At 31.7% G+C, this 27,082-nt stretch overlaps 1 pseudogene; it reads right to left on the reverse strand.

Moving 5' to 3' along the window:
- Positions 1-476: 476 nt before the first annotated feature.
- The window catches only part of LOC139870271 (derlin-2.2-like), a 97,877-nt pseudogene continuing 71,271 nt past the window's right edge, over positions 477-27,082 (reverse strand).

Consider the following 27,082-nt stretch of genomic DNA (forward strand, 5'->3'; position numbering starts at 1 on the left):
TTTGTGTAACTTGTGAGGTTTACTATTCACTTTAACTATACCTTTTAGATATATAGATATAATTGAGCAAACAACAACAACAAAAACAACAAAACTCAATCCTGCAGTATGGGAGGTGAGATGTAGACAATCCTTCCTTTACTCTAGCGTAGAAAAGAGGTGTTTCTCTAACCATGAGTCGAGAAAAAATTCTCCACCCATAGGAAGAGAAAGTCATCTCTCTCCTCCAGGGTAGAGAGATTGCTTCCGTGAGAACCTCCGGCCTTAAAAAAAAGTATTAAAAATTAAGTTAAATAAAATAATAATAATAATAATAATAATAATAATAATAATAATAATAAAAGAAAAAAATATTAAAAATAAAGAATAGAAAAGTGACGCCATGAGAATGGTAGAATTAAATTTTCATGGATTTTAAAGTCTGCCTGATATTCAATTTAGACTCTAAACGGCAGTCAAGTCGCCACTAAGACGCTTGATGTTGCCTGCGAAAACATCATTTCTTCACACAGGCAACTTACAAAACATTGATGCCCATATACGTACTACTACTGATTCTCAATCTCAATATTTCTTCACACAGGCAACTTACAAAACATCAAGTTATGTGCATTTCAAGTATTATAAAGTAATGCTTACTATTCCTTCCACATCTAGGAAAAATATTTTTACAATAAAAAGATTTCCATTGAGATATGATCGATCATCGCCCCAATTCATCTACAGTTGGTGCAACAAATCTCACTTGCGCAGGACGCGCTACTACAACTGCTTCATCCGCAAATAGAATCTTGATAAACGACGGTGTTTTTAGGGGACGAAGTCCACTCATTTTTGGATACACATCTTTTAGAAAATTTTACGTGTGGCTGGCAATCATTCCCTGAATTGTTCAATATTTACAGCATCGATACACCAAAAATATCAAACCGATGTTTTTGAAAAACATTCCAATATGGTCAGCACAATAATATATACATATGATGATGAACGTACAAGCAGATCCACCCAAGCACTAGCACCAACAAGAACAGAGAAGCCTAACAAAACCTGCAGGGTAACAATAAGATCATTGCTCCTAATATTAACTAAATACAATATACGAGAATGTCGAATAGCCAATTTAAACATAGATGCAATAAGTAGAAAGCATAAAAGTAGCAAACGATTGCGATATATCAACAAGAACTCACCCATGGTAAGTAAGCAGTAGTAAAACTAAAGAGACCCGAGAAGCTCATATGAATATATGGATTTTGCTTGCTCCAGACATAAAGCTGTTAATTAACTAAGAAAAATATATATATATATACATATATTCATATATAATTGAATTTCAGGCTGGATTAAAAACCTATGAAAATTTGATTTTACCATTTTCATGGCGTCTCAATTTTATTTTTAATTTTTATTTTATTTTTTTGAAATGTTTTCCTACTTATTCGCCGGAGGTCCACTCGAAAGCAAGTGCTATTTGGTTTTGTTGTTGTATATTCATATATAATTAAAGTCAAGTTACTTGGTCTATATGTTGGAGTATGATACCAAAATCATAGTGAGCGGAAGCATTTTAAATTTTACAAAATCATACACTTTCAAGGACCCATGTACAAAACGTTTAGCAAACAAAATTAAATAAACGAACAAGAATAGGTTAGATCACAACCTTTGTAGCCTTTGTTGAAAAAATCCTAGTTTGGAGAGAACCCAAATGAGAGCTCCTCTAAACGATTGACACCCAAAGTTCCAACCTTGTTTTGATATACACCTTCTAATTCACCAAAACTTTTCTTTCTTTTGTCTCGTGAAATCACCAAAAAAAAAAAAAAAAAAAAAAAAAAAAACTGACAAGTACAAGTGTTTTTGAGCTATTTTGGTCAAGGTGATTCAAAGAAAAATTAGATGGGTTTTCTTTTAATATGCCAAGTCGAAGAAAAAAAATGTTATTTTTTAAGAGTGATTCTTGGTCAACAAAAAGAAGAAAAAAAATGGAGAGTGGAACTTCTTTTGAGATGAAGTGTTGGGTTTACAAACAAAACGAACAAGCATGCATTTTCCATGCCATGCCATGTCTTTATGTCTTTTGTCATGACACATATTTTATTAATTAAAACAAATTAAATAATAAATCTCAAAATAGATTTAATTTATTAAACCATTAATAATTGATTAATAAATTAATTTCCTATTAGAAAGTATATCAAACAATTTACGATTGGCCTTTGTGTGTGATCGAATAGGATAAATGGACTTTATATTATTTAATGTCATGGGCATACCTTCGGAATATATGTACCACGGTCAAATCACTTTTAAACCGTAACCAACCCGAGAACATATTTCCAACATACTCCCACTTGCAATGACATTAATAATATTGGTTAGTCTTAAAAGACACACCATGTGTAACAACCAGTCAGTTAAGTTACACTCCTATATTTTGATTTATGTCAATCATCCTTTTGTTCTAGATATCTATATGAACGTGTGACATGGTTAAGTGTCAATCATCATCGTTCAAAATTATGTTTCCCGATAGAGATTTGTGGTGATCAAATAGAATGCAATTGCATTAATTCAGTCGTAGCATGGCCATGCATTTAATTCAGCACAAATAAACGAAGGGCCCAGAGATATCGCTTCAACTCACTAAAAGAAGAAGGAACATATTGCTTCAACTATATAGACATCCACCACATTCCATGATATACCCAATCTGCTTCCTTATGACCGGCATTTACGCACAACGTTAGAAACATGTCAAAGTATAACATAGTTTGTGTCAGGATTTCTCATACATATCTACTCTAGGATAAATGATGTTGCCATCTTAGAGCTTACTTTTTGACTTAAAACCATGAAGTAGCGTCTAAGTGTGGTCATTCCAGAACCTTGAATCAACTATCAAGTTCCTCATGAATGTAGTTTCATATAAGCCTATATTACTACACTTCATAGCAGCCTTAATTCAATTCTCCTTTCCTTAGAGAATGACCGACTGTGGAAGTTTATGAAATAATATTCATTAGAAGTTAAAACATGCAAAATGAAACATGGAAATATACAATGAAATGATCGCATCATGCGTATAATATAATCTCAATATATTAATCATCATATCAATTGCAACATATATTATTACTCAATGTTTAAAGTTTCAAACTTAACATAATAAATACAATCAAACTTTATCATCAATGACACGAATGCCAATAGACATGCTACGAGCATCATGCTTATTCTGTGGCAAAGGCTTGGTGAAAGGATCGGCCAAGTTCTTAGTCGTGTCTACTCTACTTAATAATATGTCATTTTCTGCTACAAGTTGACGAATGTAATGGTACTTTCTGAGTATGTGCCGTGTGCGCTTTTGTGACCTCGGTTCTTGAGCCAAGACAACCGCACTCACATTGTCGCAGAAAATCTCAACAGGATCATGGATTGTAGGAACCAAACCTAGATCCCCGATGAATTTTTTTATCCACATGGCCTCTTTAGCAGCTTCGTTTACCGCTATATACTCGGCTTCTGTCGTAGAATCAGCAATAGTACTTTGCTTGGAGCTTCTCCAAGTGACGGCTCCATCGTTCAACATAAACACAAATCCAGATTATGATGAGCAATCATCTCTATCTGATTTGAAACTAGCGTCAGAGTATCCTTTGACGCTCAGCTCGTCATTCCCACCATAGACCAAAAACATTTCTTTAGTTCTCCTAAGATACTTTAGAATGTTCTTGACTGCTATCCAATGAGCTTCACCAGGGTTGGCCTGATAACGACTAGTCATGCTTAGTGCATACGATACGTCAGGCCTAGTGCATATCATGGCATACATGATCGATCCTATAGCTGAAGCATATGGAGTTCGACTCATGGCAGCTGACTCCAAGTCAGAATTAGGACATTGAGACTTGCTCAATATCATTCCAGGGTTCATAGGAACACACCCTTTCTTGGAGTTATGCATACCGAATTTCTTCAGTATCTTATCTACGTATGCACTTTGACTTAGCCCAATCAATCTCCTTGACCTATCTCGATAGATCTTAATTCCCAAAATATATGATGCATCTTCCAAATCTTTCATGGAGAAACATTTCCCTATCCAAGCTTTGACATCTTTCAATGTCGGGATATCGTTTCCCATGAGTAATATGTCATCGACATATAGTACAAGGAAGACTACAACACTCCCACTAGACCTAACATAGACACATGGTTCATCTTCGCTTCTGATAAAACCAAATTCTTTGATTTTCTCATTAAAGCCAAGATTCTAGCTAAGAGAAGCTTGTTTAAGTCCATAAATGGACTTTTGAAGCTTGCACACACTTTTAGGATACTTAAGATGTACAAAACCTTCAGGCTGTGTCATAAACACATCCTCTGTTAGCTTACCATGAAGAAAAGCTATTTTTACATCCATTTGCCATATTTCGTAGTCATAAAATGCAGCTATGGCAAGAAGTATTCTAATGGATTTCAACATAGCCACTGGTGAAAAAGTTTCATCGTAGTCTACACCATGTTGTTGCGTGTAACCCTTATCCACCAGTCTGGCTTTGAATGTGTGTACATTTTCATCCATGTCAGTCTTCTTCTTGAAGACCCACTTACACCCAATGGTTTTAATTCCTGGTGTATGATCAATCAAGGTCCAGACTTGATTATCATGCATGAATTGAATCTCGTTGTCCATAGCCTCCTTCCATTTGGCAGACTCGGGGCCTGTCATCGCTTCCTGATAGGTAATAGGTTCATCAGAATCTATATTTTCGTCATCACCCTCAAATATGTGTAAACTATATTTCTTTGGTATTTGACGCACTCTATCAGATCTACGTATGGGTGGTGGCTGTAGGTCAGTTTCTCTCTCAACAGCAGGCTCGTCGACCTCTTGAGGAGAATTGGTTCCAATATCGATTTCCATGTCGGTTGATTCTTGAATTTCTTCAACGTCAATTTTTCTCCCACTGGTTCTTTTGATATGAGATCCTTTTCAAGGAAGACTCCCCTTCGAGACACAAAGACTTTGTTCTCAGTAGGGTTGTAAAATAGATATCCAAAAGAATCAGTCGGGCATACAACAAATAAACACTTTTCAGATCTGGGTTCAAGTTTATCTTGAGCTTCACGAACGTAAGCCTCACATCCCCAGATTCTAAAATACGAGAGAGACACGGTTTTGCCATGCCATATCTCATAAGGTGTTTTGGAAACTTTCTTGGTTGGGATGAGGTTAAGGATCCTTGCGGCAGTTTGTAGGGCGTAACCCCAAAAACTGATTGTAAGCATTGTACGACTCATCATGGACCGAACCATATCAAGTAATGTTCGATTCCTCCTTTCAGCCACACTATTATGCTGTGGTGTTCTAGGAGGAGCTAATTGTGAGATTATCCCACAACCCCGTAGATGATCATGAAATTCGTCAATAAGATATTCACCACCTCTATCAGATCGAAGAATCTTAATTCTTTTGTTCAGTTGATTTTCTACTTCATTTTGGTATGCCTTGAACACTCCCAAAGTTTCAGACTTTTGTTTAATTAAATAAACATAACCATATCTACTGAAGTCATCAGTAAATGTAACAAAGTATCGTTCCTGGTGTCTAGTAGGCGATCTGAACGGACCGCACACATCAGTGTGTACCAAGTCCAACAGATCCTTACCCCTTTCACAGTTTCCTGTGAAAGGTGCTTTTGTCATTTTTCCTAATAAGCAAGATTCGCATTCATCATATGATTGAATATCAAATGATTCTAGAATTCCATCTGACTGGAGTTTAGCTATGCGTTTCTTGTTTATATGGCCTAAACGATAATGCCATAGATACGTTTTATTCAAAACATCTTTGGATGAATCAACATTGTAGATTGAACTATCATATAGCTTTGCTGTGGTTTCCAAGATGCCTTTACAAGGACTAGCCTTGAAATAAAACATCCCATTTTTGTGAACAAGTATTGATCCATTATCAAAACTAAAATTAAAATCATCATTAAATAAAGCATCAAAAGATATAATGTTTCTTGCCATTTCAGCACTGTAGCAAACATTAGACAAAACAATACATAAACCAGAATCAAAAGTGAGCTTATATTCTCTAATCATATCAACAGAGGCAACGTTCTTGTTTTCCATGATTAGATTAAGCTCTCTGGTCTTCAGCATCCTACTTCTTGTGAGTCCCTGCACATTAGTACAAATGTGAGTACTACATCCTGTATCCAATACCCAGGAATTAGAAATAGAAGTATTGTTTAGTTCAATCATGAACAAACCTGAAGGTACGGCGACTCCCTTAGCCCGTAGTTCATTAAGTTCGTTCAAGTACTTGGTACAGTTGCTCCTCCAATGTCCTTTATCCCCACAATGGAAGCATATTGCTTCTTCAGGAGACTTGGTTTGCGGGATCTTTGAAGTAGAAGAGTTAGCAATGCCCTTAGGTTTAGGTTTGAAGTTGGATGTGCCTACCTTACCCTTGCCCTTGTTCTTGCCCTTTGTTTTGTTTTTCTTCTTCTTGATCCCACCTTCACGAATGGCTAGGATAGTAGTTGCAGGTTTAGCTTTGGCCATGTTAGCCTCAACGGTTTTCAACATGCCATGGAGCTCCATGATTGTTTTCTCCATATTGTTCATATTATAGTTCATAATGAATCCTTCATATGCACTAGTCAGCGAGTTCAGGATAAAATCCGTTGCAAGATCCTGACTTATGGAAAAACCAAGGCGCTCCAGCCGGTCTATGTACCCTTTCATTTATAGTACATGGACACTAACGCTACTTCCCGTTGCCATTTTGCAAGATACGAGACCTTTCACGGTGTCAAACCTTTCTTGCTTTGCTTGTTGTTGGAACATGTCCTTGAGTTGGTTAAGCATGTCATACGACCCTAAGCTCTCCATGCCCTTTTGGAGCTCTGAAGACATGGTCGCCAACATCAAGCATGCTACCTCATTAGACTCAGAACGCCATTTTTCAAACTCGTCCCTAGCCGCTTGAGTAGCTCTCGATCTGGGTTCTTCCGGTAAGGGTTCCTCAATTGCCCTGATCTTTCCTTCCATCCTAAGAGAAATTCTTAGGTTGTGAAGCCAGTCCATGTAGTTCAAGCCCGTAAGCTTGTCCTTTTCGAGGAGCCCTTTAAGGCAGAAATTAGTGATTGATGACAGAGTAGGATTTGTGTTTGTTGCAGACATCTGTCATATTTTTAAAGTAACTTGTATTAGTTAGTTTGATATGTTTAATCCTTGTTAAGATAATTACCCAAGTGTGTTCAATATTCAAACAATTATAATTAACAAGGTTAAGATCCATATTTCACTTATGGTAACGACGGGTTTGCCGCAGATCGCTAATCATAAGCTATTTAGGTAGGTACACATATTACCAATTTCATCCATTATGAAATTCTTAGCTTCTGCGGGATTTAGTGATAATCAATTATTTCACTTGGCATGTTTAATCCCTTCTACGCAAATCCTTCCTCGTGGTGGGTTTGCCGCGAACCACGATTTCAGATTGTAAACCGTCCGTGATAGATACACGTGAAATCCGGCCCAAGACTCTCGGGTATTGCGAAATTCACCTCACCCTTCCCAACACCCAATTAAAGTCCGGCCCAAGACTCTCGGGTATCGCGAACTCTAATAGGTAGAAGGTTCGGATGTGTGTACTACTCATGGGTAGCGTAAAGTTTACATTTAAAACGGGTTTTTGTTTTCTTTTAGCAAAAGTAGTTTATACCATTTTAAAACATTTGCTAATTATGTATTACGTGTTGCGTTTGTTAAACTAATTTTAACCAAACCATTTTATATGATTATTGTCCTTTTGTTTTTAAAACATTTTCTAGCTAGCATGGCATAGACAAATAATAAAACAATAATAATCATGACACGCAAATATCGGTAGTATGCCTCGAGTCCTATGCGTTTTTCCGGTGAGCCAACACACGGAAAAACATGGTCAACTAGGGACATAACCTTGTGTGAGAATTGGCTCCCACTAAAACCGTCATCTCCATTATATGCTCGGATGGGCCGCCTTGTGAACATCGTCTTCTTGATTCCATTCTTGGTTGCATTATCTTACAAAATAAAAAAAAAACTATTCTATTTCCTATACTATTACAAATACAATATAAATAGAAAGACGACATGCAAGTCGTTTAATAAATTATTACATTCATCCCGAATAAATAATAAACACGACATGCAAGCCGTTTAATAAATTATTACATTCATCCGAATAAATAATAAATTAAATCATACAACCAAACATTCACACAAGGGTCTTATTGAGGCAATTACTACCGATTTCATACAACAATCACATACATAATAAATGGAGTGCCAACCGTCCATTTTCATATTACATGTTTCGATAAGGATTGATTGAAACAACACTTAATGGCACTTATAATATTCAATCCTTGTTTACATAACATATGTATGTAAACCCACTTCATATTTTGTAAGTATGGTTTTCATGCCAAAACCATCCAAACAAACATATCAAGTGAATTAAAACATGTTGGAGATTTATTCACTTTAACAAAGCATAAAAGTCTAAAATTAACAATTTTAATTTTCTCATTTCATGTAAAACATGAATATAATTTATGTACTTTATTTTCCTAAACATTGAATCTTTAATAGTCAACATGCAAGCTATTTTTTTTAATTTTTGGAATTAATTTTTGGCAGATTCATACATCAACTTTGAATGGTCATATCTTACTCATTTCTAATCCGTTTTCGATGATTTTTTCTTTCAAATATAAGTTCTTTCAGTTAGCTTTCAAATACAATTGGCCTCATACGAAAATATGGAGTTTAAAGCCTCGAAACAGTCCATGAAAGACCGACTGTTCAAGCTGAAAAAATAACTTTTAAAATGAGATTAACCATTTAACATTTTGCCAAAACCCAAGATTCAAATATTATTTAGGAAACATAAAAACACAAATCATGATAATAGTTTTGCATGTTCGTTATACATAATCATCTCCAAGTATCATGCATAATACATTCATCAAAACTTATTATCAAAAGAAAAGTTTGCTAAAACTTGTACAAGATGGCTCGGATACCACTTGTTGGAGTATGATACCAAAATCATAGTGAGCAGAAGCATTTTAAATTTTACAAAATCATACTCTTCCAAGGACCCATGTACAAAACGTTTAGCAAACAAAATTAAATAAACGAACAAGAATAGGTTAGATTACAACCTTTGTAGCCTTTGTTGAAAAAATCCTAGCTTGGAGAGAACCCAAATGAGAGCTCCTCTAAACGATTGACACCCAAAGTTCCAACCTTGTTTTGATATACACCTTCTAATTCACCAAAACTTTTCTTTCTTTTGTCTCGTGAAATCACCAAAAAAAAAAAAAACTGACAAGTACAAATGTTTTTGAGCTATTTTGGTCAAGGTGATTCAAAGAAAAATTAGGTGGATTTTCTTTTAATATGCCAAGTCGAAGAAAAAAAATGTTGTTTTTTAAGAGTGATTCTTGGTCAACAAAAACAAAAAAAAATTGGAGAGTGGGACTACTTTTGAGATGAAGTGTGGGGTTTACAAACAAAAGGAACAAGCATGCATTTTCCATGTCATGCCATGTCTTTATGTCTTTTGTCATGACACATATTTTATTAATTAAAACAAATTAAATAATAAATCTCAAAATAGATTTAATTTATTAAACCATTAATAATTGATTAATAAATTAATTTCTGATTAGAAGGTATATCAAACAATTTACGATTGGCCTTTGTGTGTGACCGAATAGGATAAATGGACTTTATATTATTTAATGTCATGGGCATATCTTCGGAATATAAGTACCATGGTCAAATCACTGTTGAACCGTAACCAACCCGAGAACATATTTCCAACACTATAATGTTATAAGATGTAAACATTAAATTAAATAGACAAGAAATGAAGTAATTACCATCATAAAAGTCAATGAATTGCTAAGAAAAATGATCTTTGCAAAAGATTCTGACACGTATGGTATCATCCCTCCAACAAGAATGATACTAGTCAAGACAGTTGCACCAAACAAGAGCATATAAAAGAAATCTGGAGTTCTTCCCTTGAATGAATTTTTTCCTAGAAGTTTGCAGTATCGAGCCAGAAATAACATGTGAAACAGGAAGTCTAGGTCTCTAAAACAAGAATTGTATCATGTTAGAGTAAGACAATGAATGCTGATACACAACCATAAAAAACAAAGACGAATTGAAGTCACCGTGTCCATTTAAATTACACACACAAAGCAAAAACACCATTGAAAAACCAGATTATGGTGCTTTGATATGTGTGTTGTTAGCTAATACTGCAACACCTTATTTGCTTATCCCATCTCCTTACATTGCATCCTCCCCCCAACAAAAAACTTACGAAATATGATATGTAATCTGTAGGATTAATGTACAAGGTACAACATATAACTATATTACCAACTTTATTTGAGCCTTCGGGGTCACACACATATACACCGAGACGTCAAATAAAATATATATATATATATGATGTATATATATTATTCAAGTAACAAAATAAGTTAAAATATTTAATTATTTGGAATCGATATTAATTCATTTACTATTCATATGAATAGTAAATGAAACGAAATTAATTAATTTACTATTCACATGAAAGCGACTTGATAGAAATTATTAATTATAAGTTACATAACATACCCTTAAAGTATTTGAGAAATATGACAGTTAATATAGCATAACTCCGTATCATTAAAAGATTAAATCAACTTGGGGATCCTCCGTATCTTTTTGTGATAACTGAATGATATGAATTGATTAACTAAAATCACAAGTCCATAATTTGTTCACAAGTCCAATAGTTGAATGTCTCATCTAATATATATATTGGTCATTATCAGTGTTGTAAAAGTCGGCCGACTTGGCCGACGCGTCTGAAGCGCCCCGTCCTAATCCATCTGGACGAAGTCCATATCGATTACAAACGATTCACAATAGTTGATTACATCGCGAGGTATTTGACCTCTATATGATACATTTTACAAACATTGCATTCGTTTTTAAAAGATAAACTTGCTTTACATCGAAAATTGACAGGCATGCATACCATTTCATAATATTCACTATACAACTATAATTGACTTAATAATAATCTTGATGAACTCGATGACTCGAATGCAACGTCTTTCGAAATATGCCATGAATGACTCCAAGTAATATCTTTAAAATGAGTAAATGCACAGCGGAAGATTTCTTTAACACCTGAGAATAAACATGCTTTAAAGTGTCAACCAAAAGGTTGGTGATTCATTAGTTTATCATAAATAATCATTTCCGATAGTATAATAGACCACAAGATATTCATATTTATAAAACAATCTGTGCAGGTCTATTCCTGCTGTAAAATCATTCATATGAAGAACACCGGAACCTTTCAAACAACTCACCAACGGTAGCTAATGCGTAGTGCAATGAAAAAATCATCTCACCGTGGTAGTTAATACAATATAATTCTTACAACGGGGGCTAATGCGTACGCAATGCAAAATCATCCCTCCGAGGGTAGCTGAAACGGGGGATAATGCGTACGTAATGCAAAATCATCCCTCCGTTACCAACTACAAAGTCGACTATAATACAATACAATACATCGGGGGCTAATGTGTGCGTGCAATGCAAAATCATCTCGCCGATGGTAGTTAAAACGGGAGCTAATGCGTACGCAATGCAAAATCATCTCTCCGTTAACTACTAAATCGAACCTCTAAATCCAAATAATTCTATCATAGAATGTAGTTTTGAATATTTGTGTCTATTTTGTCAATCATTTATAAAAAAACAGTTCATGTATTCTCAGTTCAAAAATATATCTCAAAAACAGTTAGGAAATAGTTATAAAAACAGCGCATGTATTCTCAGTCCTAAAAATATAAAAAGTAAAAGGGAATCAAATGAACTCACCATACTGTATTTCGTAGTAAAAATACATATTACTTCATTGAACAAGTGCAAGGTTGGCCTCGGATTCACGAAGCTAAATTAATTATGTATATTTATATGTTGGTCAATATTCGTCTAACAATTTAGGTTAAGTCATAGTGTACCACAATCTTAATGCTCGAGTCTAGTATGCAAAAGTCAACAAAAGTCAATTTAACTTAAAATGATTTCCAAAATTTATACATGATTATTATATAGTTTAAATATCGTCATTTTATATTTTTTAAATATTTTTAAAAGATTTATTAAAGTAAATAATATAAAAAATATATATACTTTTATATATCTTAAGTAATAAAATTTATAAAGTTCATAAAAATATTATGATAGATCTTATTAAGGTAATTATATTATTTGTATTACATATTTATTTGATAAAATAACATTGATAATAATAATAAGTAAAAGTTGTATTATTTTGTAATAATAATTATTATTATTCTATTAATAAAAATATCAATATTTATATTTACTCAAATTGATATTATGATAAAATGATAATTCTAATTATAATAACTTTAATATTTACGATACTTTTAATATTAACTTAAAAATAATAATTTTATTTAAAATGTTAATAATAATGACATTTCATAATAAAATGACATTTCTATTAAAATGATAATTTTTGTTAAAATGATAGTTTTAATATTATCAATACTTTTAATAATAATAGTAATGATAAAAATAATAAGAACAATAATATGATCTAAATTCATATCTTACAATATTTTAATTTCATCATGATACTCATACTCATTATTTTCTAATTGATTCATTTAATAGTTTTTAATCGTATTTTATATCGCGTTCATTTTAATAATAATAATAGTAATCATAATAATTAAGTGTTACTTATATTAGTTTTAATTATAATAATACTAATAATAATAAATATTATGATAATATTAATACTAATAACTATTTTAATGATAATAAAATAATAATACTAATTATAACTTTAACGATAATAACGATAGTAATAATAATAAAATAACAATTTTTAATGATAATACTTTTTATGGATAATGATAATAATAATAATCATAATAATAATAATAGTAATAGTAATAGTAATAATAATAATAATAATAATAATAATAATAATAATAATAATAATAATAATAATAATAATAATAATAATAATAATAATGAGATAAAACTAGAACGACGATAATAACGACGTAATAATAATCATTTTTAATAATAATACGAAAATTCAATTGACTATAACTTCTAATTCGTTCATCGAAACCATTCGATATCTAAATGAAAAGTTCTTAATTTTTCGATAGCTTTCCAACGACATGCATATCTTATACCTTATCTCAACCGCATATTTAACTAATTCGAAATTCAACATAACTTAGGTAATGGCAATATCAACAGTACAAGCATGCATAATCCTAAATACTCGAGCACTAGTCAGAGATACACTAATAATATATAAAAGTTAAGTTATGAGTGCTCACGTATCAATATTGAGATTCAATATTGCAGGAAGGTACGTAGACGCAACGGAGACGATAAACACTAGGTTGACCTCTCGAGCATAACCCATGAACCATACGCATAACCTCCATAGCTATAACCCATAATTTCATTAGCCCCATCCTACTCGAAAAACCATTTTGAAATCACTCACTCATGACCTCGTCGTAATATTTTATGTATAATACAATAATACTAGTACTCCTAATTACAAGATTAATACTAACATTAATCTTAATAATAATAATAATAATAATATTTATAATATATATATATATATATATATATATATATATATATATATATATATATATATATATATATATATATATATATATATATATATATATATATATATATATATATATATAGAATGCGAGAGACGGATGAGAAATGAAAATGAAGAACATAAACTGCATTTCGCTCGTTTTAAACATACTTGACACCAACTCTTACCCCATGCGATCACATGGGGTTTGCATGGTTAATCCATGCGATCGCATGGTTAGCATATGCAACTTACAATCGACCAATTCCATTTACCGACACTCCTTTTTAATTATTTAATATATATATATTAATATATATTTAATCTAGGTAATTATTTATATATTATATTATATTATATTTACGAGCATGGTAAAAATGTAATTTTTACTCAAATGACACGAACGTTGTTTCACGACTCAAGTACCACTTTCGGTTTTTCAAACGCATTTTCGTACGTTTAGAAAACTAATCTTTTACGTTACGCGACGTGTACCCTTATTAATAATTTGACTTACTTATCAATAAATTACCTTATAAAAATGTAACTTATAAAATTGAGCGTTGTGGTCATTTGCTTCTATAAATAAAGTTTCGTTGTTTGCCAAAATTGTATATTTTTAATTCAAATGTTTTATGACTAAGTTAATATTATAACTATTACTTTGTAAAATATATTTATATATATATTCATTAAAAATATAAATATTTATGTATTGTATGTAGTTGAAATATTTATTTTATAATATAATATTTAGTTTTCAAAACTAATTCTATTTTAAAGTTTGTTTTAAAATCGTTTAGAAAATAATATAACGCGTAACGTTTTCATTTTTAAAACTTAAATAGATGTAATTCATTGATGTACTAATCGTTTTAAATATTAATCGCATTACTAGGCGAGTGTTACTATCGTGTACTTAATTACTTTGAAAACATATATAATTAATGAACACGTTTTAAATACACGTTGCAAGTTTTATATAACAATCAATATTCCAACCTACGTTTATTTAGTCAAAGACATTTTAAATAATCAAGTTCTATTATATCGAAAAGCATTTTCGTACATTTGAAAATAGATCAAACAAGTATTATGAAATTCAATCTTCTACTAACCTTTGTCTAATCCTTGTTAATGACACCTTTGTCCTAATTCGAAAATCACTTTACCATTTATTCCGAATATCGTTAAAAAAAGGAATAGATTTTCTCAAATCACAGTGGACCTCTCAACAAAGACTTGTAATCATAATTCAATGTATATGATAATTCAATCATTTGATCTTATCTTCTAATTCCATCGATAAACATTTTGAAACAGATACATGTAACAACCCAACCCGCAATCCATACGATAAATTTTTTTTTTATACAACACAATTACACGCCAACTAGATATGTAACCCATTACACGAGTTCCATTTAAAACGCATAACATTTAGTTGTTTACAAAAGGCACGTGGCCACGAATAAAGTTTTGTACTAGTTTGACCGATTACAAAATGATAGTTTACAATCCAAATGACACTTCAAGCATGGTTTGGGACTAAACTACCCAAAACGTTGGGCCCACATCAAAACTCCAACAAAGCATCATCACGGAACACCTAATGTCCGATAACCCCCTTGCCCTTAACTGCGCCTGCATCTAAAAAGATAAACAATGAGAGGGTAAGCCAACGCTTAGTGAATGCAATAATTATACATATACATATATAATACACCTACTTGCAAGCACTTACACAAATACCTCATACACGCTAACAATATACACAGCATACCATCACAAGTATAACTCTAAACCCTTCAAGGTCACAAACTAGCACAAACCATCGCATATATATATAACCCGAATGATATAATATACTATAAGACAACGCGTAATTAAAGTTAACCAACACACAAGGGAATGGTACTTCGAATTTCCCATCGGTGTTCATAATGACCGTTAGTGTACAACGAAATATATCACTAACCCCAAGGCGACACGGACAACGAAATATCCGTTCAAGAAATCGTTAGTGTACAACGAAATATATCACTAACTCTTGGGCAATTTGGACAACGAAATATCCATCATTAGTGTACAACGAAATATATCACTAACTCTTGGTGGTATAGACACGTATACCCGGCCCCATCCCCCGCCCTACAAATAGATACATTATATACACACATGTATAATCATTCCACTCACCTCAAGACTCTTGTAGAAGCTAACCGAGCTTGCAAACCTTCAATGTAATGTACCTATTATATTATGCATTTATTAACATACAAGCTAGTTGAATTAAATGCCAACCACAACCCTTGAGCATTTAATGACCCGTTTGCATTAAAAGACTCAACTACACCAAAACCGCCCATTAATGGCCATGCCTCATCATAAATCACTAAAAGCTAGTGATTAGGGTTTAATAACATCAACTAACATAAACTTAGTGTATTTCATAACCATTTCGCCCGATTAGGTCAACTAGTGCTCTTTTGACTCTTTGACTCACAAATCAAGTCAAACTTACACAATAACAACTCTTTCATCATTTTAAAAGTGCATTAATGACTAACAACATCATTTAGCACTTACAACCTCAAATCACAAGACCAAACCCTAGATAATAGCTATTTAGGGTTTCCTTTAACAATCCAACCCAAAATCCACCCATTTAACCCTCAAATGGGTCACACAAGTTCCATATGAACCAAACCCTAGCTTAAACTAAATGAAACTCAAATCATAGAGTTAAGACTTACCAATACAATCACAACGTAGCTAGAGACGTAGGGAAAAACTTTAAAACTTGAACTTGGGTGGGATTTGGTCTTCTTCTTCTTCAAGTGAGCTCTCTCTCACTAAACCTTAACTCTCTCTCTAGGATTTAATTGGTGAAGGTGAAGATGTGATAAATGAGGATTGGGTAAGGTTGAATCAGCTTTAAACTCCCCAAAACCGGCCACAAGTGAAGGGACTATTATACCCCCAAAAGATGCCATTTAAAATGGCTAAAAAGTCATTTCAGCGACATTTGTCGCGTTTCGCGACACTTAGTCGCGTTTCGCAACACCAGGACGCGATAAACAGCACTCAAACGCGACAAAGTGGTCAGAAATCACCATCAGAACTTGTCTCGTTTCAAGCATGTTTGTCACGGAACGCGACACACCAGAACGCGACAAACTGCACTCAAACTCGACAGATTACCTGATGTACTCCAATTTCACTTTTAAAACATCCCAAAGTCAAAAGTGGTCAAAGCATTACATCCAAACTATTAAATAATCATTCTTGGACTTCAAATGATGTCCCGAGCGTCATGTTTAGATAAACGGGGTGTTACAATACAATCATGTAAAGTATTAAATCTAATATTTTGTTTACGTTTCAAGTTATAATATATATATATGCACATATACATATATAATCATATTCGTTTAATGGTTCGTGAATCGTCGAGAACATTCGAAGGGTAATTGGTCACATAAACATAATTCAAAGTTTTTGAGATTTCAACATCACAAAACTTTGCTTATCGTGTCGGAAACATATAAAGATCAAGTTTAAATTTGTTGGGAAATTTTCGGGTCATCACAGTACCTACCCGTTAAAGAAATTTCGTCCCCGAAATTTGATAGAGGTTATCATGGCTAACAATGAGAATGTTATTATGATAATTATGAGTTGATAAATAGAGTTTTATCATCATTGAGTGATATGGATAAAACAATTTGATTATATGAAGAGTACGAGTGAAGTTATCACCAAAGGGTGAAATGAGTAGGTATAGATTCGTCATATCTTTTGACGTAGATAGGATTGATTTCCAAGTTCAAGAGATTTGGAGGAAAAATCTTAATAATGAGATTTGATTCTTTGATAATCAAGGAAATTAGAATCCGCTTTAAAGGCGGTCATCTGCTTTGATTGTTCTGTCGAATATGTTACTATAAATTCACCTCCTTAGTTTTCTTACAACTCACACCTTCTATCCTTTCTCCTTCAACTCATATTCTTAAAGCATTCATCAATATGCTTCATCTAGTTCTGCTTCTTGATATATTCCTAACCTTCATATCTGTCATTCTTCTTTTTCATCTACCACTGGAAGAATCTATTTACTTTTACTATACCCTTGGGTTTATAGTGTTTTTAGTTCTTCCGTATCTTTATATTGCTATATGCATCGATATATACGGTTTATAATTTCTAGGTTGTTGTTGGGTTTTATATTTTCCCTTATATTTCAAAGTCCCTGCTTCTGTCTTCTATAATCATTGACATCCACAGTTAATGTTTTTCTCCGATTTACTGCGATTTATACTCCAATTTCTATTTCGGAGCTTTATTCTTTCGTTTCCTCTTCTTGCGTTTAAACACCGCTTGTAATGGTCCAGAATTCGTAAGTATGAATTTCAGAATGAACATTGTTAATGTTCTAAGAAGGAAATCGTAATGGCACAATTTTGATTTGTCAAATTACCAGAATACCTCGGAAAAGATTGAATCATCAAGAAATATTTCCTTGACATTTTTAGAGATTGAGTAGAATACAAGAGTCGTGTACATGGCACATGATGACATTATGATCTGTCAATCATCACGTTTCATTTAGAAACTCAACATGAATTACTGTAATATAATCACGTTGATCAAGTGTCATTATATTATACTAGTTCATGCTTCAGTTCCCAACACTATTTCAAAAACATTCATACTTTAAACTCGAAGGTTTCAAAATTTAGAAACTAAAACGGTTTTTTTTATGATATGATACAGATAATGCGAGGAGTAAAATGATTTCAGATGAAAATATCTTCAGAAATATGGAGGATATTTATAACGAAAGATATGATGATATCTTATAATATCTAAGATCAGAGAATGATGAAGAATATCATCCACAAGGGTTTAGATTCAGGAGCAAGGTATTCGATAATAACTTTAGCAGACACTGAATCATTAGAATTCTTTGAAGGCGGGTTTCGTCCTTGTGATTTTTCCACGACCTCCTTCAGACTTTGCTCAATCCGTTTTCCATTTCCAAAACTTTTCTTTTTCTGAGCTTTGCCAACACACTATTCTTTATCATCAAACTTTTTACTGTTAAGGTCATTTATAGTTTTTGCTGCTTCATCAGCATTTTGAGAACTATTCCGCAGTTCGGGGCGTTTTTCAGAAACTTCACATCCGAAGTATGTAAGTCCATTATATGTACACATATAACTGTTGGCGTAGACATGCTGCGAGATTTCAAAATACTGATTGCTGATTTTTGATAATTGATATGGCAATTCTTGTTACAAGATGCGGATGAGTATATGATAGGGTTTTAATAAAATAATATAATGACTTTTCGGAGAGGCTAAAGTCAAAGGGTAATGAAGTTTTTGGTACATCTACTGATAATGTGGTGGAATGTAAAAGGTTCCCCGGTAACGATAGCGTATATCTCAAGGTCATAATAAGGTTAATCTGACTGAAAAGTTGAAGTTGACTTGCTGGAGCTGTGACCAAATTGACTACTTTGAATAAGGATCGCAAAGTTATTTTTACTAATTTATACCAAAAGGTCTGATGGGGGTACGTGTTGAACTAGGACTTTGGTTTCGAGGGCATGACTGTGGGTAACATGTGGTTGGATCATCATCTCAATTGTTCATTATTTGAAGTGACTTCGGGAATTTCAAAGAGTTTTAAATGCAGATTGTCATTGTTAATATTCAAATGATGAAATCGTCATGAATCTCGAACGATTCTAATATTTTTCTGAGTGTTACGAATAAAAGTGATGTTCTGTCACAGTTTTGAATTCAAAGTATAGCTTTGATAGCTGTAGGAATTTAAGAGTTATGTCTTCTGTTAAATCTTGATTTGGATTTTGATTTATCAAAATCAGAAAATGTAATCAAATTTGGATGTGTATAGTTGATGATTGCTGAATCAGATTCGAAGAATGTAACATATTAATTGTGAATTTATATATTTCTCGGGTATTACCTACCCGTTTAAAAAAAATTTCACAATTAATATTTTGTACAAGAGAATTTTATTACAGTCTTTTCGAATATATATATATATATATATATGTATTTTCTTCAGATGTAACATATATGTAATGAGTTAATATTGAACTCTTTTGATTTACGGTTGAAACTAGAATTGAATAATCCTTACCAATTTAGTATTTCTTCAATGTAATTGAAATTATGAATCAATACTTTGCATGATATTGGTGTTCGTGGAACTCTTGTGAATTTAGCAAGGTACGAATGATGTTATCGAAAAAAATTTCGAGTACATCGATGATGAAAGTGTAAAATCAAACATATATTTGAATAATACATTTGATTTATTATGAATTGGAATTCATTGAATTAAAACAGAGATTGTAGTTAATGATGGTTAAGTTGCTGATGAAAAATGTACATCATAGCATATTAATAATATGAATTAACCAAGTAGTTAAGATCCATACATAATAGCTTAGTACAGAAAGATTTATTTTGATCTCAAAATTTATATATATATATATAAAATATACATATAATTTCTTCAGAAGGAATGAGTTAATACTTTCTAACTCATTGATACAATATTCGCGTTATTGATTCGTAATGATGTCCACGGTAAATCTTGAACTGGCAAAGCTTGCGATGTAGTAGGTGTTGCTGATTCTGACAATGCTGAAGGCACTAACTGTGCTGGTGATGCTACGGTACTGTTGATGTTGTTGGTAAAACAAGTCTTACTTGTAAATCACACACCATTCTTGTCAGGGTTTCTACTCTCCCTTCTATCATTTTGGTTTACACAAGATTTATGGTTAGGGCTAGAATAGATCATCTCTAAGACTTAGAGACTACATAATCGCCGCAGAATGTTTCTTCAATGAAGTTATGAATCAACACTTCATCGTTTATTTTTGTTGGTATTCCTTGGTATTCACAGAGAGTATGACATTGGTGCTCGTGGGACAGTTTGTAAAGTTGAGGTTTACGACGCGGTTGTGGTTGGAGGTGGTAATGGTACTATTGGCGTTGTTGATGGCGGTACTATTTATGCTGCTGGTGCTGCTGTTGGTATTTGTAACCTTCGCACCATATTCTCCAAAGCCACTATCTTAGCGCGAAGCTCGTTGACTTCTTCTATTACACCGGGGTGATTGTCGGTTCGGACAATCGGATAAATAAAATTTAGAATTTGATGTAGTATATAATCATGACGAGATACTCTGAAAATGAGAGAGAAAATGGTGTTTCAGACAGGCCCGCCGATAAGTGCTTCAGGTTCATTGTCAAGAGGGCAATGTGGTAGATGGAAGGGATCGCCTTCTTCTTGTCTCCAATGATTAAGTAGACTACGAACCCATCCCCAATTCATCCAAAATAGATGATGGCTGATTGGTTGATCCATTCTGGTCACACTGCTTTCGGAGCTTGAGTGGGATTCCATTTCGGAATCCGAGGGACTTGAACTAATGACGAATTCCATTTCGTACGATTGAGTAAAGGATTTTCGATATGAAATGATTTTCGAATATTGGATGATATTCTAACTACATAGAATATATATATATATATATATATATATATATATATATATATATATATATATATATATATATATATATATATATATATATAGATCAAAAGATTTCGTAGATTACGGAGGAATTTAATGAATATGTCAGGCAAAGTTTACAATAATAGATACGATAGGATATGATTTAGCAGATACGCTAAGATATAAATTTTGTCTATACACTATTCATGTAATCGACGCAGCAAGACGTGTCTAGACTAAGAATTATAAGCAAGTAATTTTCCTAAGGATGATAAGTAGATGATTTTTGACACAAAATGATAAGCAAAACTTTTGACATGCAGATACGGTCGAAGTCCAGACTCACTAATGCATCCTAACGACTTATCAGTTAGACACACTAATGCGGACCTGGTTCACTAAGATCACTGCTCTGATACCAACTGAAGCGCCCCGTCCTAATCCATCTAGACGAAGTCCATATCGATTACAAATGATTCACAATAGTTGATTACATCGCGAGGTATTTGACCTCTATATGATACATTTTACAAACATTGCATTCGTTTTTAAAAGATAAACTTGCTTTACATCGAAAATTGACAGGCATGCATACCATTTCATAATATTCACTATAGAACTATAATTGACTTAATAATAATCTTGATGAACTCAATGACTCAAATGCAACGTCTTTCGAAATATGCCATGAATGACTCCAAGTAATATCTTTAAAATGAGTAAATGCACAGCGGAAGATTTCTTTAACACCTGAGAATAAACATGCTTTAAAGTGTCAACCAAAAGGTTGGTGAGTTCATTAGTTTATGATAAATAATCATTTCCGATAGTATAATAGACCACAAGATATTCATATTTATAAAACAATCTGTGCAGGTCTATTCCTGCTGTAAAATCATTCATATGAAGAACACTGGAACCTTTCAAACAACTCACCAACGGTAGCTAATGCGCAGTGCAATGGCAAAATCATCTCACCATGGTAGTTAATACAATATAATTCTTACAACGGGGGCTAATGCTTACGCAATGCAAAATCATCCCTCCGAAGGTAGCTGAAACGGGGGCTAATGCGTACGCAATGCAAAATCATCCCTCCGTTACCAACTACAAAGTCGACTATAATACAATACAATACATCGGGGGCTAGTGCGTGCGTGCAATGCAAAATCATCCCGCTGATGGTAGTTAAAACGGGAGCTAATGCGTACGCAATGCAAAATCATCTCTCCGTTAACTACTAAATCGAACCTCTGAATCCAAATAATTCTATCATAGAATGTAGTTTTGAATATTTGTGTCTATTTCGTCAATCATTTATAAAAAAACAGTTCATGTATTCTCAGTTCAAAAATATATCTCAAAAACATTTAGGAAACAGTTATAAAAACAGCGCATGTATTCTCAGTCCCAAGAATATAAAGAGTAAAAGGGAATCAAATGAACTCACCATACTGTATTTTGTAGTAAAAATACATATTACTTCATTGAACAAGTGCAAGGTTGGCCTCAGATTCACGAACCTAAATTAATTATGTATATTTATATGTTGGTCAATATTCGTCTAACAATTTAGGTTAAGTCATAGTGTACCACAATCCTAATGCTCGAGTCTAGTATGCAAAAGTCAACAAAAGTCAATTTGACTTAAAATGGTTTCCAAAATTTATACATGATTATTATATAGTTTAAATATCGTCATTTTATATTTTTAAAAGATTTATTAAAGTAAATAATATAAAAAAAATATACTTTTATATATCTTAAGTAATAAAATTTATAAAGTTCATAAAAATATTATGATAGATCTTATTAAGGTAATTATATTATTTGTATTACATATTTATTTGATAAAATAACATTGATAATAATAATAAGTAAAAGTTGTATTATTTTGTAATAATAATAATTATTATTCTATTAATAAAAATATCAATATTTATATTTACTCAAATTGATATTATGATAAAATGATAATTCTAATTATAATAACTTTAATATTTACGATACTTTTTAATATTAAGTTTAAAATAATAATTTTATTTAAAATGATAATAATAATGACATTTCATAATAAAATGACATTTCTATTAAAATGATAATTTTTGTTAAAATGATAGTTTTAATATTATCAATACTTTTAATAATAATAGTAATGATAAAAATAATAAGAACAATAATATGATCTAAATTCATATCTTACAATATTTTAATTTCATCATGATACTCATACTCATTATTTCCTAATTGATTCATTTAATAGTTTTTAATCGTCTTTTATATCGCGTTCATTTTAATGATAATAATAGTAATCATAATAATTAAGTGTTACTTATATTAGTTTTAATTATAATAATAATAATAATAATAAATATTATGATAATATTAATACTAATAACTATTTTAATGATAATAATAATAATAATAATAATACTAATTATAACTTTAACGATAATAATGATAGTAATAATAATAAAATAACAATTTTTAATGATAATACTTTTTATGGATAATGGTAATAATAATAATCATAATAATAATGATAATAATAATAATAATAATAATAATAATAATAATAATAATAATAATAATAATAATAATAATAATAATTAGATAAAACTAGAACGACGATAATAACGACGATAATAATAATCATTTTTAATAATAATACAAAAATTCAATTGACTATAACTTCTAATTCGTTCATCGAAACCATTCGATATCTAAATGAAAAGTTCTTAATTTTTCGCTAGCTTTCCAATAACATGCATATCTTATACCTTATCTCAACCGAATATGTAACTAATTCAGAATTCAGCATAACCTAGGTAATGGCAATATCAACAGTACAAGCATGCATAATCCTAAATACTCGAGCACTAGTCAGGGATACACTAATAATATATAAAAGTTAAGTTATGAGTGCTCACGTATCAATATTGAGATTCAATATTGAAGGAAGGTACGTAGACGCAACGGAGATGATAAACACTAGGTTAACCTCTCGAGCATAACCCATGAACCATACCCAAAACCTCCATAGCTATAACCCATAATTTCTTTAGCCCAATCCTACTCGAAAAACCATTTTGAAATCACTCGCTCATGACCTCGTCGTAATATTTTATATATAATACAATAATACTACTACTCCTAATTACAAGATTAATACTAACATTAATCTTAATAATCATAATAATAATAATAATATTTATAATATATATATATATGTATATATGTATATATATATATATATATATATATATATATATATATATATATATATATATATATATATATATATATATATATAGAATGCGAGAGACAGATGAGAAATGAAAATGAAGAACATAAACTGCATTTCGCTCATTTTAAACATACTTGACACCAACTCTCACCCCATGCGATCGCATGGGGTTTGCATGGTTAATCCATGCAATCGCATGGTTAGCATATGCAACTTACAATCGACCAATCCCATTTACCGACACTCCTTTTTAATTATTATATATATATATTAATATATATTTAATCTAGGTAATTATTTATATATTATAATATATTTACGAGCATGGTAAAAATGTAATTTTTACTCAAATGACACGGACGTTGTCTCACGACTCAAGTACCACTTTCGATTTTTCAAACGCATTTTCGTACGTTTAGAAAACTAATCTTTTACGTTACGCGACGTGTACCCTTATTAATAATTTGACTTACTTATCAATAAATTACCTTATAAAAATGTAACTTATAAAATTGAGCGTTGTGGTCATTTGCTTCTATAAATCAAAGTTTCGTTGTTTGCCAAAATTGTATATTTTTAATTCAAATGTTTTATGACTAAGTTAATATTATAACTATTACTTTGTAAAATATATTTATATGTATATATTCATTAAAAATATAAATTTGTACGTATTGTATGTAGTTGAAATATTTATTTTATAATATAATATTTAGTTTTCAAAACTAATTCTATTTTGAAGTTTGTTTTAAAATCGTTTAGAAAATAATATAACGCGTAATGTTTTCATTTCTAAAACTTAAATAGATGTAATTCATTGATGTACTAATCGTTTTAAATATTAATCGCATTACTAGGCGAGTGTTACTATCGTGTACTTAATTACTTTGAAAACATATATAATTAATGAACACGTTTTAAATACACGTTGCAAGTTTTATATAACAATCAATATTCCAACCTACGTTTATTTAGTCAAAGACATTTTAAATAATCAAGTTCTATTATATCGAAAAGCATTTTCGTACATTTGAAAATAGATCAAACAAGTATTATGAAATTCAATCTTCCACTAACCTTTGTCTAATCCTTCCTTTGTCCTAATTCGAAAATCACTTTACCATTTATTCCGAATATCGTTAAAAAAAGAATAAATTTTCTCAAATCATAGTGGACCTCTCAACAAAGACTTGTAATCATAATTCAATGTATCTGATAATTCAATCATTTGATCTTATCTTCTAATTCCATCGATAAACATTTTAAAACAGATACAATCATGTAAAGTATTAAATCTAATATTTTGTTAACGTTTCAAGTTATAATATATATATACACAAACACATATATAATCATATTCGTTTAGTAGTTCGTGAATCTTCTAGAACAGTCGAAGGGTAATTGGTCATATGAACATAATTCAAAGTTTTTGAGATTTCAACATTACAAACTTTGCTTATCATGTCGGAAACATATAAAGATCAAGTTTAAATTTGTTCGGAAATTTCCGGGTCATCACAGCGTCGACCGATGCGTCGTTTGTTTGGGTTCTCCATCTCATTTTTTCTGAAAATGGCTCAAAAGACGGTCAAAGCTAAAAGTCCAATCAAAGTCTGTCAAAGACGGTCAAAGTTGGTCAAAAACAGTCAAAATCAGTCAAATTTTCGTCAAGATGTGATATGTTTCTAAAATTAGGGTTTGTTTTCATTTTTTGGGTCGCCCTTTTTCTTTGTGTCCTTACTGATTATGTACTCAGTAACATTAATTGAGTTTGAAGTTTGGTTGTATTTAAATTCAAGTTCTTATTTAAGAAATTTTTGGTACAGAATCAACTATTTTATACATATATAAATATATATTCAAGAAATTATTAATAAAGTCAACGTTGGTCAACGACCGATGCGTCACCGACGCGTCCCCGACTCGGCCGACGCGTCCTTTTTAGGTCTCGACCGATGCATCCCCGACTCGCGACTTTTACAACCTTGGTCATTATACTTGGAGTGAAGAGTATGAGAAAAAAGAGAAACCCAATTTGTTTCTTAGTTTTTGACAGACAGAAACACAAAGCAATCTCAATTGCTTTGATTCCCATTTTGCAAATTTAAAACCATATACGGAGTAATATATATTTAAAAGGAACAAGGAGTATTATTGGTTGTATTAATATAATTCGATTATATTAATACGTTATTGAGTCTGGACTAGCATCTATTGACGGTTGTTTGAAGTGTAGTGTGGACTATCCTAAGAGACGGTCATATTTTTGATCGTAGGTTTCTCTTCGTTCATCAGTTCCTTCAAGAAAGGTATATCGTTTACTCACTTTGTGAAATACATATTATGACAATTATTAGTGGTGTAACTGGATCTTTGGGATCGTTAATCATGTGCACATTTTATTAAATTTAAACAAAATTAATATTTAATTTTGTAAATGGTTTATAAAATAATAATTGATTATTATTTTAACTATCCGCTGTGTTAATCTAATT

Source organism: Rutidosis leptorrhynchoides, chromosome 1 (genome assembly GCF_046630445.1).
Source record: "Rutidosis leptorrhynchoides isolate AG116_Rl617_1_P2 chromosome 1, CSIRO_AGI_Rlap_v1, whole genome shotgun sequence".
In the NCBI taxonomy this organism is placed as follows: Eukaryota; Viridiplantae; Streptophyta; class Magnoliopsida; order Asterales; family Asteraceae; genus Rutidosis; species Rutidosis leptorrhynchoides.